Here is a 15,273-nt window from a genome sequence, read left to right on the forward strand (position 1 = left end):
TCTCCATCCTAGGGGCTGGGATGTCACATATCAAGGCACTGGCAGATTCAAAGCCATCTTCCTGCTGCACCCTCACATGGCAGAAAGGGGAGAGAGCTCTCTGAGGTCTCTGTTATAAGGACGCTAATCCCTTTCATGAGGGCTCCATCCTCATGACCTACTCACCTCCTAAAGGCTTTACCTCCTCATAGCATCACATTGGGGGTTAGGATCTCAACATAGGAATTTTGGGTGGGGGGGACACATATTCATCTATAACACCATCGTTATTTCGATTATTAAATTAATTATCCAATCTTCTTGATTATAACTCCAAATGTCTATATTATGGGCTCCCTCCTCTTCATTCCCATGATTATTTCTTGACTCTCATCCAGACTATTACAAAAGCCTCCTTACTGACTGACTCTAGTCTTGCCTCTCTATGCTGCAATAGAGGTTGTTGTAGGTTGAACTGTGTCCTCCCAGGCCCCTCACCCCCAATTTTCAAGTCCTAACCCCTAGTGCCTGTGAATGTGACCTGATGAGGAAGTAGATTGACTCAAGTTAAGATGAGGTCATGAGGGCTGACCCTCCTCCAATATTACTGGTGTCCTCATAAGAAAAGGGAAATTTGAACACAGAGGCAGAGACACAGAGAGACATTTCTGTGTGGTGGCAGAGGCAGCATTACACTGACACAAGCCAAGGTATCAAGAATCACTGGCCAACCCTCAGAGGGACAGAACAGATGCCCTCTGTGAACCCCCATGAAGGAGCTAGTTCTGTGGGCACCTTGATTTCCGGCTTCTGGACTGAACTGTGAGAAAATTAATTTCTATTTTGAGCCACTAAGTCTGTGGTACTGTTACAGCAGTCTTAGGAAACTAGCATAGTAGTCTCTCAAAAATTAAATTTAATTATGTATCATCTCGACATTGTCCAGTTGCTTCCTGTAGTCTATAACTTACATGTAAACTCTTTATCAGGATGCTCCAGTCCCTTCAATCTTTGGATCATACCTATTTCATTGGTCCCCTTTCCTCTCTTATTTACATCAGACAATTTGCACTTCTCTGGTTTTTGACCCTGTTTTCCTTCTGCCATTGCTCTGCACATGCCGTCCCCTCTCCCAGACAAGTGAAGCCCACTTCTGAGATGAATCCATCTGGAGACCCCCCCCCCCCATGGAAGTATCAATCCAAGTGACACTTCCTCTCAACGTGCCCTTTGACCTCTCCCTACCTCAGACCAGTCCCAGGTGCTTCCCCGACTCTTTTCTGTTGCAACGTATAAGCATCGCCATTTTAGCATTTATCACATTACACTGTAAAGGTCTGAAAATGTGTTTGGCTTCCCCATTAGATGATAAAAGTCCTTGAAGCAGGAACTATGTCCTCCTATGTGGATGCCCAATGGGTCCTGTCAATCTTAAAGCACAGTAAGCCCCCACAGCAATTTGTTAAATGAGTGAACACGTGAATGAATGAAAGATGAAATACATTGCAGGTTAAAAGAGATTTTATTATTATCATCACAGGGGAGAAGCTGGATTTCTCTTTATTTAACGCAGAAGGTAAAGATAAGCATGTTGTTCAGCCACCGTGGCCTATCTGGGGCCTATGGGTAATAAATAAGGACTGTTGCCATGACTGCCCAGCCAACTGCACTCTGCTCTCTGTCTGGCCCTGCTTAAAAAAATGATCGTCCTAATTTTCACGAAAAAGAAAAATCTTTCTCATATCTGTCCTTAGCCTTCCAGAAAGTGCACGTATGGATGAACTGAAACACATAGTTCTCCGGTTCCCTGTCCCTTCGTTTGCCCTCAGGTGCTTTATTGAATGAGCCTATGTGACAGCACCCAGATTTATTGTACACTCAAAATTAGCTTAGTTTTAATGTTATTAAATGTGGTGATTTGGGGACTTGATTTGGAGCTAAATAAAATCATTTCAGTATCATACAGAATGAACGTCTTAAAAAGCACCTGTGGAAAAAAGAAAGTAAAAAACTGATCTTGAAAGATTGCTTAATTTTCTATTTCTATATAAGGTTTTACAAAGATCGGTAGATAGATGATTGGTAGGTGATATACACACATATCCATATACTTCATTCCTCACCTTGTATTGAACTAACGTGCGTAAGAGAACCATTGAGATTCCAATTCTGGGAGCACAGGCCTTGTTAGTTTCTTCGTCTCCCCATTTCCACTGCTGGTGCCCCTCCAGTGGCCCCTGATGGAAAGGCTATGCCACAGCCGACCAGATGCACAGGGACGCTCTGGGGGGAGCCTCGCATGGAACTGGAGTTGTCGTCACAGGTGCTCCCTGGTTCCTCCACAGGGGCCCCCGCCGGTGCACACCATAGCGTTGGCACCTGCCCTGGGCTACACTGTGGGAGACACCTCGCAGTCCCCCTAAACCCTCCCCATGCTGCAAGGTTTCCCTGTGTGCATTTAGCTGATGTCCCACCCCTCTCCTTTGAATTTGCGCTTGTTGTTACAATTTTTTACAAGCGTGTGTACAAACAGCGTGCTACCTCTTTAAAACTGCCTAAATACGTCGGGTGCGCCAGCTTTGGGAGGGGGCCGGCTCCAGGCACCTGTGGCTGTAAAGCCGTAGCGACAACACGAAGACTGTCAGGCGTGGGCTGGTGACGGGCTTTCCCTCCTTGCCTGCTGTTCTGGAACGACAGAATGTTGCAGTAGAAGCTAATTCAGAATCACGTCCAGTTCTGGCAGTTTACTGATGCGGCAGGTGGAGTTTGGAAAAGGTAAGTGCGCTGCTCAAGGACGCAGTGTTAGGATCAACTTCTGCTTAAGCAGCGTCTTGGAAAGGGATTGTTCCCCTTCCTAGTGTGGAGTAACCTCAGGGAAGGCCTCCCTGCCACCATCTCTCATCCCTTACCCCAAAGCTCTACCCCCAACGCTGGTTTGGTTTGCTTGTGGGGTTTGAAATTAGATTGCACGTCACTGGTGTTGCATTTGTGTTTTGAATTATAATCGCACGTTTATAAATATATTTCTCCTAACTAGAAGCTTCTCTAGGGCAAGGACTCTTACCTTATTTATTCCCTCATCTTGAGTGCCTTCGATAGTAGGTGCCCAATAAATAATTGTTAAGTAAATTAATTACTAAATAACAGATGTCCGAAGGAAGAATGATCCATGATTGACTCAGTGCGTGGTTATCAGAGGAGCAGAGACACAGATGTCAGCCTCAGGCTCTTGGGTACTTTTCTAGCTCAGCCTGTAGCCGGAGGATGTTTGCAAGCTGAGTTCTTAAAATCTGGTCAAAAATCTTTTATATCAGGACTGGTATCAAGAAGAATCTATTTCTGTTTCTAGCTCACTGATCGTATCACATTTTCATCTGTCCATGAATAAAGATGAAATAATATGATATTTACCTAATAATAATTTAAAAGCAGGTTTAAGTACGTGATGGTGGATCATTTTCAGTAACTTCATCAAGTATGCTGTTTGCTGCTATGATCTAGGTTTTTAAAATAAACATACAGTTTGTTAGCATTAGACTGTTCTTTTCTAAATTGGAGTAATAAAATATGTTTTCAAATGTCTCAGCTCATGGTGAAATGTACTTTACAGCTCTATCTGTAGTGAATATATCTATGTTTATGTGTTTATCATTATTTACACCAATATTTATTGGGGGTTCTGCTTTGTGCACAAACTATGCTAGGCACTAGCTAGATAAAAAAAATTAAAATAAAATTCCAACTCTAACCCTATTCTCAAAGTGCATACAATTTACTGTTATTGTTGTCAGTCAAGCTGAAAAAGCCTGTACAAATTTCTGTATCTACCTAATATACGTTATCTAATAAATTATATGTGTTACATTGCATTATACACATACATATAAACACACGCTTGTGTGAAAAGACCCAAGTAATTCTGGTATTCTGAGAAATCATGAAAATGTCATTGATGAATTAGGAAATGGAAAACATTTCTAATTCAAGTGAGAGACATAATCCGTGCTGAAAATTCTATTTACCAACTAAAAGATTAGGTGCATAGAACTCTCAGACAAATTTTGTATCAACTGTCCTATAATATCAACAACCTGAAATTCTTACTCAGAGTAACTGTCATAGAAGCTAATAAAGGGCCATGTGTTTCACACCCCACATGAGACAACATGCATAGTATTCACATGCAAGTGGTTTATTAGATCAGTGATTTGGAGCAGCGCAGCAGGATACTTTTTGTTTCTAATACCAGTTTTACTGTGGGCAGAGCTGGAAGAAAATACAGAGCCTAACAGAGGTGCGTCGGTGGTAAGGAAAGCAGCTAACATCCCTGGCGTGCGTGCCCCCATGCCCCCCCCATCTAGTTCTGTATCGGCGCAGTATGTTTGTTATATGTGGGCCTCACATGCCTTGGAAGCCCACGGGCTTTCATAATTTGTGCCTTTGTGTCATTTACAACAGCAGCAACCGAGAATACTTCTGGTTTCCTGATGAGGGATAAAGATACACTAAAAGATGTTAATTTAAGGGCAAGCATATTAATCGAGGACTCGGCTCACCATTAAAGTGACATCAGAACTCACACTGCAGCTTGCAAATCTGTGCAGACTTAGAAGATGTCTGCGAAGCTATGGGCCACTGTCCATCATCTGGACCAGGTGTTCAGAGTCAGTATAAATCAGCACAGGGTTGGATGCGTGGAAGCAGAACATTAGGGGAGGCGGGAGTGGTTTGCCTCTGGTGCTTCCGTCCTAAGGATGAGTTCAGGACTGAACTTGGCCAGATCACTTCTGTCCTTCCTTCCAATCCATAAGCCTGTCTGACATTCTCATTCTCGATGCTTTGCATCCTAGACATGAATGGGGAATGCATTCCTCATGCAACACTCCTGATAAGACTACAGGCATGTATTTCCTAATTTCTTAGTTGTTATGGCAATGGGTACCTTACGAAAAATCCTGCAAGAGTGACAACTCACTACACCAAGGGAGTGCTTTGCAAAAGGTACAACCCCCCCCTCAAAAAAAAAAACATTTAGTTCAGCATTTTATTGACTGTATTCATAGTCTGGATTCAGATGTACATATTTGTATAGATTTTTCATTTCTCTCCTTCTGGTTGAATGCTTTTATTTTCAAGTAACATGTAATTGTGCAAATGTTCAGAAACAGTATTAGGAGAAAAATTTTTATATTAGTTATATTCATATTCACCATTTATATTAGTTATATTCATATTCGCCTTGAGATATGAAGATTTTTTTAAATAAACAAGTGGGATACAGAAGAGCATGGCTACATTTTGTGATTTCTCATGTTTTACTCCTTTGTAGAACTTGGAATTATTTCTAAACATTTTTTTTTCCTGTCTTTCTAAAAAGGAAAATGGCTGAAAGATTAGCTGAAAGACTAAATCTACACCCCAAAATAATGTTACATAACATAAGAAAAATGAACAAATTGACTCCCCTCTATTTCCAATACATACTCCAGGAGAAAAAACTGCATCCAAGCAGAGACTTAGTTTCACTCTTAAGAACTCTGACCAAATGTAGCCCAGGGACTGACCCATAGTATGGCTTGCTGCTTCATCTGTCTGTCTGTCTGTCTGTCTATGTAACTATCTAACCTACTTATCCATCCATCTATCCATCCACCCACCCATCCAATATTTTTGTTGAAATCTAGAATCTGTTGCCAAGTTTATCTCTATCTTTAGTCCTTACTAGTAAAGCCATTGGTACAAGTGACTTTAACCTCGTTTTTCCTTTTTCCTCGATGAGTACTGTACTTTTACTCATGAAGACCTACTTTTGAATTTGCCAATGGCTCTGATGTTTTGGAGGTCTGTGGGAAGGAGGGACAGAGGGCAGGTGACGTGAGGTGGTTACAGGCATGTAAGGAAATGAGAATGAAAAGGAGAAGTTGCTGGCCCTTCCTTACAGGGTTCTGCATTTGTCCTCAGGTCACAGAAACTAGGTTGGCAAAATGAGAGGTGAAGTTTTTGTTTCCTGGTCGAGTATCTTCATCCACTCCAATGACTCACACTGCGTCCTATTTGGGGTTTTGATTGAAAGGAGCATATGTTGTAAAAAGCATAATGTTTGGATGCAGAAGACTTGCTTCATATTTGCCTCCACCACTTCCTCAACTTAGGCATAATGCAGAGCACCCTTTTTCTGAGCTCAGTTCTCTTATTTATTAAATAGTGACACAAAACTCTCTTTCATCCTCTTTCTGTGTGTGTATGATGCATATGATTATATATGCATATGCATATCCTATCTATGTTTATAATATATAGAAATATTTCCATATCTATCTGTATGTAAATCTGTAAACTTGAACATCAAAAATAATTTTAAATTATATTGTCACCTGTTATTACTAGTGTGATGTATGAAAATATCAGAAAGTTCTTTCCTCCCCCAAAATATAATATTGGTCAGTTTGTCACAAGCAATCATTTCAGGGCTCTGGAAAGTGACCACAGGTAGACAAAATATTAATGTGTTTATTTTTAAAAGGCAGCTAGTTCTTTGGGTTAAAACACTGGGAATCTGTGAAGTTCTTGCCTGAGGCTTTCTGTCTTCTAGCCCCCAGCTCATGAGAATAATGACTTTACTAACATGCATCTGGATGCAAACACCAGCAGCTTTGCTTCTAGAGACAGTGGATTTAATTTTGGACAGAAGTCCAAACACTGGAACATTGTCAGCTAAACACGACACAGCAATGAATGAGGACACCTGCGGCTTGGTCAGCCTGAAGCCGGGCCCTTGGTTGGGGTGAGGAGCAGAACAAGAAGGAAGTTGAGAGAGCTCCTGGAAATGAGAGCACCGTAGGTGAGCTGAATTCTCAGCTTCTGACGTACCCCGGCATGTCCAGGATGCTACGTAAGAAGAGAGACCCAAGAGAGCCGGGCAGAAAGTAAACGCCAAAGAGACTTGAAAAATAGCTCAGTTCTGAGTGTACCCTGCAGCCCTGGCTCAGACAGACCAGCAGTGGGCAGACACCTTTCTGACTCAGGTGTTCGAGAGCGACTTCTGCCCAGATCCCTGGGGGACCACTGAGCTGTGGGGGCATGAGGTCAACTAGTAGGAGACTGGCCTGAAATTCAACGTAAGAATAAAGGAACTGAGTGAAGACTTAGGAGAGAAACACTACCTACAAGGCGGGTTCCAGAGTTTAAATCTAGGCATGTTATTAAAAAACAAACCCAAAACTCTGAGAACTAGATCGGAATCCAGAACTGATAAAAGGCCTTTTATACCCTGACCAGTATTAATGCAGAAATTGTGCAACCTTCAAAGAAACAGGAACGTGTAATTATACTTGGGAAGAAAAGTGGTCCATAGAACTTAATTTTGAAGGGGCCCCGATGTTATACTTAGACAAAGACTTCCAAGTAGTCTTTTTAAAAAACCTGTTTAAACAGACTTAAGTAGGTTTCAAGAACGAAAGAAAACTGTGTTCACAGAATTAAGGGGAAAACGATGACAATGACAACAGAAATGGAATCATGAGAGAGAAATTAAAAGCATGAAAAAGAATGAAATGAAAATACTAGAATTAAAAAGAACAGAAATCATAATAAAAAATTTACTAGAGCTGCCCAGCAGTAGATTTGAGATGGCAGAAGAATGAATTAGTGAAATCATCAATGAGGAAACTAACTAAGTGAAATGATCAGAGCTTCCGGGGCCGGTGAGGCAATGCCCAGCATATCAATGGACGTGTAAGGGTGGTCTCAGAGAAACGGAGAAGAGAAAGGGGGGAATTAAAGAAATATGGCACAACTTTGATGAAAATATTAATCTTGTGATTGAGGGAGCTCAACAGACCTTAAGTATAGTGACCCATACTTCAATATGTAATAATCACATCTTTGAAAGTCAAAGACAAACAGAGCTTGAAAACGGCAAAGAAGTGTGACTCATCACATACAGGGAACAAAAATCAAAAGTTTAGGTGACTTCTCATCTGAAAAACTGGACAGCAGAAGACACTGGAATGGCATTTTCAAACTGCAAAAGCGAAAACAGTTAACCAAAACTTTTAAATCCAGCAAAACTATTCTCTGGAAAGAAAGACATTCCCAAACAGAGAAAACCTGAGAGAATTCACGTTTATCAATAGCAGAGCCGTCCTGCAGCAAACACTTAGGGGAGGCCCGTCAGGATGAAAGGAAACGGCAGCAGGCAGCCGACTGCGTCTCCGGGAAGAAACGAAGAGTGTTAGAAACAGTGACAGTAAGTGCAAGTGTGTGGGCAAATACAAAAGACAACATTTGTATCTGTATTCTCTTCATTTCTTTAAACACCATGAGGTTGTTGAAAACAATAATTATAACTTTGCTACAGTTCAGAGCATATGTAGATTACAATATCAGAAAAAAAGAGGGGTCGAAATGACGCCGTATAGGAACAAATTTTCTCTACTAGTAAAAATTAAGTCAAGATAAACCTGAAGTAGGTTGTGATAAGCCTCAGTTTTCATATCTATAACCTATGTATCGTAATGGTACCTCGGATTATTATTGAGGCTTAAATGAGTATATCTAAGGGTATAGTAGGTGAATATATATGTGCATATGTGTATAAATACACACAGCACACATATGTTTACACAGGCATACATGCCACCTCCCTTCCCCTCCCAAAGTATCCATGTCAAATCTGTGGAACATGTGAATGTTGCCTTATTTGGAAAAAGGGCCTTTGAGATATAACCATGAAGGATCTTGAGGTGAAGAGATAATTCTGAATTAACAGGTGGGCCCTAAATCCAGTGATAAGTGTCGATGTAAGAGACAGAGATGGGGAGGCAATGTGACATGGATGCAGGACTGCAGCGATGGGGTCATAAGGTCACAAATCAGGGCATTTCACAAGCTCCTGAAGCTCAAACATGGAAGGCACTGGATAGATTTCCCCATGGAAGGGTAGTGCAGCCCTGCAGATATATTGATTTTAGACTTGGGGCTGCCAGAGCTGTAAGAGAATACATTTCTGTTGTTTTAAGCCACAGAATTTGTGTCAGTATTTATGGCAGCCATAGGAAACTAATACAGACTGCATAGAAATCAATTTTAAAATTATTAAAGCACATAAATGACCTAAATAGAAGAAGAGACATACCTATTTATTAATGCAAACAACTCAATATCTTTGTTATGTCAATCTTTTCCAAAATTATTCTATAAATTCCCTGCAACTGTAATAAAACTTCTAAGTAAGGAAATAAAAAATAGCAAAAAATAATGCTGAAAAAGAATTAGATCTTTGTGAGCAGGGCAGGGGTCCCTTCCAAATACTAAGCCAAAGCTATTAAAATAATACAAATTTTGTGCAAGAAAAAAAATTCGTGATTCATGGCAAACAGAAAGCTTAGAAATATGTCCACATAGATATGGAAGTAAATCAGTGGGCAGGGACCAATTATTTGATAAATGATGCTAAAATGATTGGCTGTGGTTATGAAAAATGTAAAATAGGTTCTTACCTTAGGCTTCAAAAGCTGCTGATGTTTCTTTCAGAAGATACAATAATTTTGTTTCTAGTCCAATATCTTATATAATCTTTCCCATTTATTTAAAGTATCCAGCCATGTAATATGAAAAATAGAGATATTTATTGAAGAACATACAAGATACAGGAAACATTATACATAGGACAGTGACGCCTCAGTTCCCTTCAAAGCTGGCACATTCGGCTCTCACACAGTTCTCCCAATCACCATCAGCTGCCCCATCATATATTCCTGAATCCCACTGACGGTCTGAAATCTCTTCCCTTTAAAAGGTGAGTTTAGTTTTGGGAAAAGCCAGAAGTCACAGGGTGCCAAGTCTGGGCTGTAGGGGGGCTGAGTCACCTGGGTGATTCAATGTTTCACCACAAAACCTCTGCACAGGACATGATATATGAGCTGGCACATTGCTGTGATGAAGCTGCCAATCACCAGTGGCCCATAGCTGCGGCCTTCTGAATCATCTGAATAGTTTCCATGGAGGAATGTTTAAGCTTGACACAAAATTTGATGCAGATTCATTGCTCTACTCAGTCATTTTGCATGTGATGGCCACACAGTACACATGCTCACTCAATGGTGTCTACCCTTCTCCCCCACTGACTAGCACAATGAAGTTGTCACTGTTCACTCATGTGCATTCCAGTCCATCTCCTTGGCTTCTCGGTTACATCGATGATGCAACAATCCTTCTTGTTATATTTACAATGGCTGGACTTTTTCCAGCCAGACATCATATATATTCACTATAATCTTATTTGTAATAATAAAAATTTAGAAACAACATAATATTCATTAGTAGACTAAGCAATAAATTCATTGTATTTATTTATATATGTTGCAAATTTAATGGGATATTTAATGGGATATTATTCAGCTGAAATAAATGAACTGGAATTATGTATTATTTATTCATTCTATGTTACTGGGCCAGGCATCGCTCTAGATGTCTAATGTAGAGCAGTGACCCCCAAAGATGTTCCTCCTCCACGGGCCTTATATTCTTGTGGGGATGCAATCAGCTAGTCAGTTGGTCAAACGACTCAATATCCGACAGGTACTGAAAAGTGCTATGAATCTGTTTTAAAGCATTGCAGGCAAGGAAACAGAAAACACAGAAGTTAGTAGGCTACCCTAGCTAGAGCACAGTGAGCAAGAGGGAAGATGGAAGGGAAAAGACTGGAGAATTCTCTCAAAATCCTTCTGGGATCCTGCATGTCCTAGAGGGCTCCTGGGTTCTAGAATGAGTGAGTGCCTTGGGATCAGAGCAGTGAGAAGTTCTCATTTCAACATGAGAATGGCTTGAAATCATAAGTAAACCATACTAGAGGACACCATTTATGTGTAACACTAAAACACGCAAAAAATATCATTGTGGAAATTTCAAAAATCATTAGATAATGGTCAAAAAAGATATACGTGACTTTCACATTAGTGGTTAATACTAAGAATAGAAGGGAAGATGGGAGAGAGAAAAAATATTCAGAAGGCTTCGAATGTACCTGCAATATTTTTTATACCTTAAAGTCAGATAACTAACGATAAGTTATCGGCAGTTATTATTGAACGATGATTATACAAGCTCTGTTTGAAGTATTTCATACCCAGAGAAAATTATATATACAGAAGCAAGCGTTTCTAAAATAGGGGCCTCAAAGGTCATTGTAAGCATTCCATTGCCTTTGCTCACCAAGGACAAATATTGGCATTTCCGTGCTGTTTAACTTGGAAGAAGTGTTACTGTGGTCAAGCATCTTCTCCCCCCTAAGTGCTGCTTTTCTCTTCGAAGGCACATTGCTTCTCATACGCATTGGAAAGAACCCTATTGCTCTCTCAGAAGTGACTCCAACGAACTGAAATTGATATCACAGATAATGTGAAAAGCCAGTCTTACCCGGTATTAGCACCCCTCTCGTAGAGATGAAATGCACGAGGTTTACAGTTCGCCTTTCAATTCCCCTTTTTCTTAATTGTTTTTATTTGAAGAAATGCACCACGTGAGGGGATAAGGTAGAATTACATTTCAGTGCTCAAATAGTCCAAAAATCTCGATCAAACTGTGTATTAAAAAAAAAAATCCATGTTTGCCCCAGCTGGTGTGGCTCAGTGGGCTGGGCATTGTCCTGCAAACCAGAAGGTCACCAGTTCGATTCAGGGCGCATGACTGGGTTGTGGACCAGGTACCCAGTCGGGTGTGTATGGAAGGCAACCAGTCCATGTTTCTCTCCCTCATCGATGTTTCCCTCCCTCTCTCCCTCTCTCCCTCTTTCTCTAGAAAAATCAAAAATAAAATAGAATTTTAAAAAAATCTATGTTACATTTATTCACATGAAGTTTTTGAGAGAAAGATCAAAGTTGCAGATACTTGGAGACGCAAAGGAGGTGAAGAATCAGTGAAGGTCGCTGGGAGCCAGGAAAAGAGAAACTAAAAACAGTTTGCTAAAAAAAGAAGTCCAGAGAAGCACAGTAATTTGAAAACAGACACCACAGGAGACAATCTATATTATCCTTTATTTGCTCAATCTTTTCGGTTTTACTACTGCCAATTCCACCCCCGCAGTTCAGACCTGGCAGCAAAATCTCTGTTACTTTTCAGCAGCTCTGCACAAGCTGATAAGGAACCAAACTTCAAGGGAAAAAATCGGAACTGGGCTCAAACCTCTGACTTCCCCTTTTGCCCGATGGGCATCTTACTTTTCACAGCTTCGTCCAGAGGCTGGGAGGGCTTGACAAGGGAAATGTGGGCTGACCTAGAAATGTCTCCATCTCTGACGACCGTGAGCTTTCATCTTTTAACAGCTCTGAGCATCCATATAATGTCTTCAGCGGGGTTGTGTATTTCTTGGCACTGTGATCACGGTTAGTCAGTTCACCCTCGCGTCCTCCGAAGGTGAACCCCTTTGATACGTAGAGCTGCAGAACTGTGCGCGCACCAGGAGAAACAGCATTCCAGCCATGATCTTGCCAAGTGCCATCATTGATTTGGCTCAAGCCCGTCTGTCCTATTTTGGGTGGGACATTACATACTCAAGGTGGATTTTTAACGAACATCCTGTTGCTAAGCTTCAGCTGGCCAAGGTTTATTTTTCCAGTGGAAACAGTAATTCTTACTCATCTTCAGTGTCATTGTTTTGAAACAAATCCCAGTGAGCTGCTGCATTTAAAGTGTCTCATTGTGATTCACGCCAAGGATGTTCAGGGCGCCTTCCTGAAGCATCAGTCCTGGGATAGATTGGTCAGTATGTCTGTTGGGATCAGGTTCTCTATTGCGGTTGTTTCTGAATTAAAGAGCGCGTTTTCCAAAGGTCTTGCACTGGTCCAGGGAGTGCAGTAATCACCATTTCCATTGCTTTTCAACTTGACTTTGTTGACAGTGTTTCCTAATGAGACTCCCTGAATATTTTCCAAAAAGAGTTGCCCAAGGTTTTTTCTTCATGTCCCCAATTTTTAAAAAACTAGATTTGGATCCTTTCCAGTGGGTTTTTACTTGGATTTTGATATTTCTCTGTGAGGTTCTGCACTGCTGTTTCTCCTTAAGCTAATAATGTATCCTCTGATTCGTAAATCATTTCTTCTTAAACTGTAGCTTGTTTGGTGGGTACTAAATCCTAAAAGGAAACATTACACTTTGAAGGACATTGGTTTCCCCTTTAGAACTTTCTTTTTAAGAGTAAAGAGGAAATTTGGATCATTGATGAGCTTTGACCGGCATTAAATAGTTTCTGCTAAACCCCCTGGATGGCAAAGAAATGCTCAAACACATATGCCAGACACATAAGCAGGGTGTCTTGCTGGCCTGTCGCTGTGACTTGAGGAGATTACAGCTAACGTTCCCTAGTTTTGGTGCTGCTGAAAGTCCCACTTCATCAGAAGCTCTTCAGTTTTCTAACAAGAACAGGAGGGGTGGGGGTGTGAAGAGAGAAAGATAATGAATGAGAATAAATTAGGTTTTATGCTTATGCTTAACTTCCCTACCTTGAATCAGGATTAAACCCCTAATAGAATATTTTAATTTCTCTATGGAACTATTATTATTCTTGGTTATTACAGTTTGAAAGAAGTCAACACTGCCTGTTTAATGTGGTAAACTGCTAAAACATTTTTATAGTTTGTCTAAAGTATTTCAGAGGTATCTTAAAAAATATTCTCCCAGTATCCATAGTGAGCCTTTAGTGAATAACAGTGATTGTTTTGAGTAGCATCTAGGCACTGCATATGGTTGTACATTTTTATAGAGCACCTGAGAGGCGGAGAGGCCTCTGTGTTTCTATACTACCTCAGAGAAGTACATTACTCTAAAAACATACCAGCTATTAGTACGTATACTTACTATCTTATTTTAGTAATTTGACATGCCATAGAAAGAACCACAGCTTTGCCATGTGAATTTGACTCCCAGTAAAAAAATAAATATATATATATATATATACAAGAGACTAGATATTTCCTGGTATTCTTTTTCATTTTAAAGATACGACCCATGAACCAAAAACATGAAGCCAGGATTTGGTATAAGAGTTTTATAACCGCTGATGTCCATGCTTAGAATAGGCAAGAAGTAGACAACACACAGTTCTGCTATCCTGAGCTGATGCTCTGAGGGTGTCACACAGGTGGATGGTGTTGGGAGAGGGATAATATGGCAATAATTCATAGTAGATAATCAACTACTAGAAAAATGCTGCTGATTTCTTGGAGCAATAGGCATTCACTCTACGTAATAACATGAGATTTAATGATCCTTGTACAAATCAGAAGATGTTTTGACTAATTTATTTGAGGTCTGTGAATTTTCTAAGGCAAAGATCCTCAGCCTTGGCCTGTTATTGAGCAAAGTTTAAATTCGTAGACACATATGAAAAGAAGGATTTATGATTATACTGATTTTTTTTAGGGCTGTTGTTACAAATTACTGTTCTTTTCTTCTGAAAGTCTTAAAGATATTTCTATATCTTATTTTTGAGGCTACATTTTGAAAGGATACCATAGCAGAGTCATTCATGTCACCAACCTTAAAATTTGCGTTTCAAACTAGGAAGTGAAACTTTTCATATTATTCCATTAAATACTTTTAATTTTCCCAAATGCTAATTGTTTTATAATAACTTGTATATATGTACGTTTATGCACATACATATATGAGTGTATATGTGTAATTTCTTGACTTACTGAAGTTATTACTTAAAGATTTTCACATGTTTCATATCTTAGTTCTACTTCCTTAATGCTTTTTCATTCCTAGAGTCATCCATTCCTCAGTAGTGCTGGTTTCTGTAATGTTTATAAATAAATGTAACCCATTTCTCTTTGGGAGGATTATCCCTGGGTCTTTACTTGCAAACTCTCTTAAACAATAGTTAGAGTCCCTTCGGTGTTGTTCACAGTTCACCTGTCTCTGTGAGTACCATATTTCCCATATTTAAAAAAATGTTTTATCAGCCTCTGACTCTTGTCTGATTGTTAAGAATTTTAAAAAATATTTTCTAATTTCCATAGAATTTCAGGGCAAGTCACAAAAAATTGTGTATTCAATCAATAGGCTGAATAAGATGTATGTTCCTCTTTAACTTAAAATGCAATAGTAGTAAAATAAGTCCTATTTCATGAAGAGACAATATTTATTCATGGGTACAGATTTGTTTCCCTCATCTGGGCTTAATTTATTATCTGATGTATTTCATGAAATAATGTGATAATTTGATTCTCCTCACTCCCAAAAGCTATCTAGTTTTCTGTTACCCATTATTTTGTGAAGTTTTATCAAAGATTA

Source organism: Furipterus horrens, unplaced genomic scaffold (assembly GCF_987537825.1).
Source record: "Furipterus horrens unplaced genomic scaffold, mFurHor1.1.pri manual_scaffold_8, whole genome shotgun sequence".
NCBI classification, from domain to species: domain Eukaryota; kingdom Metazoa; phylum Chordata; class Mammalia; order Chiroptera; family Furipteridae; genus Furipterus; species Furipterus horrens.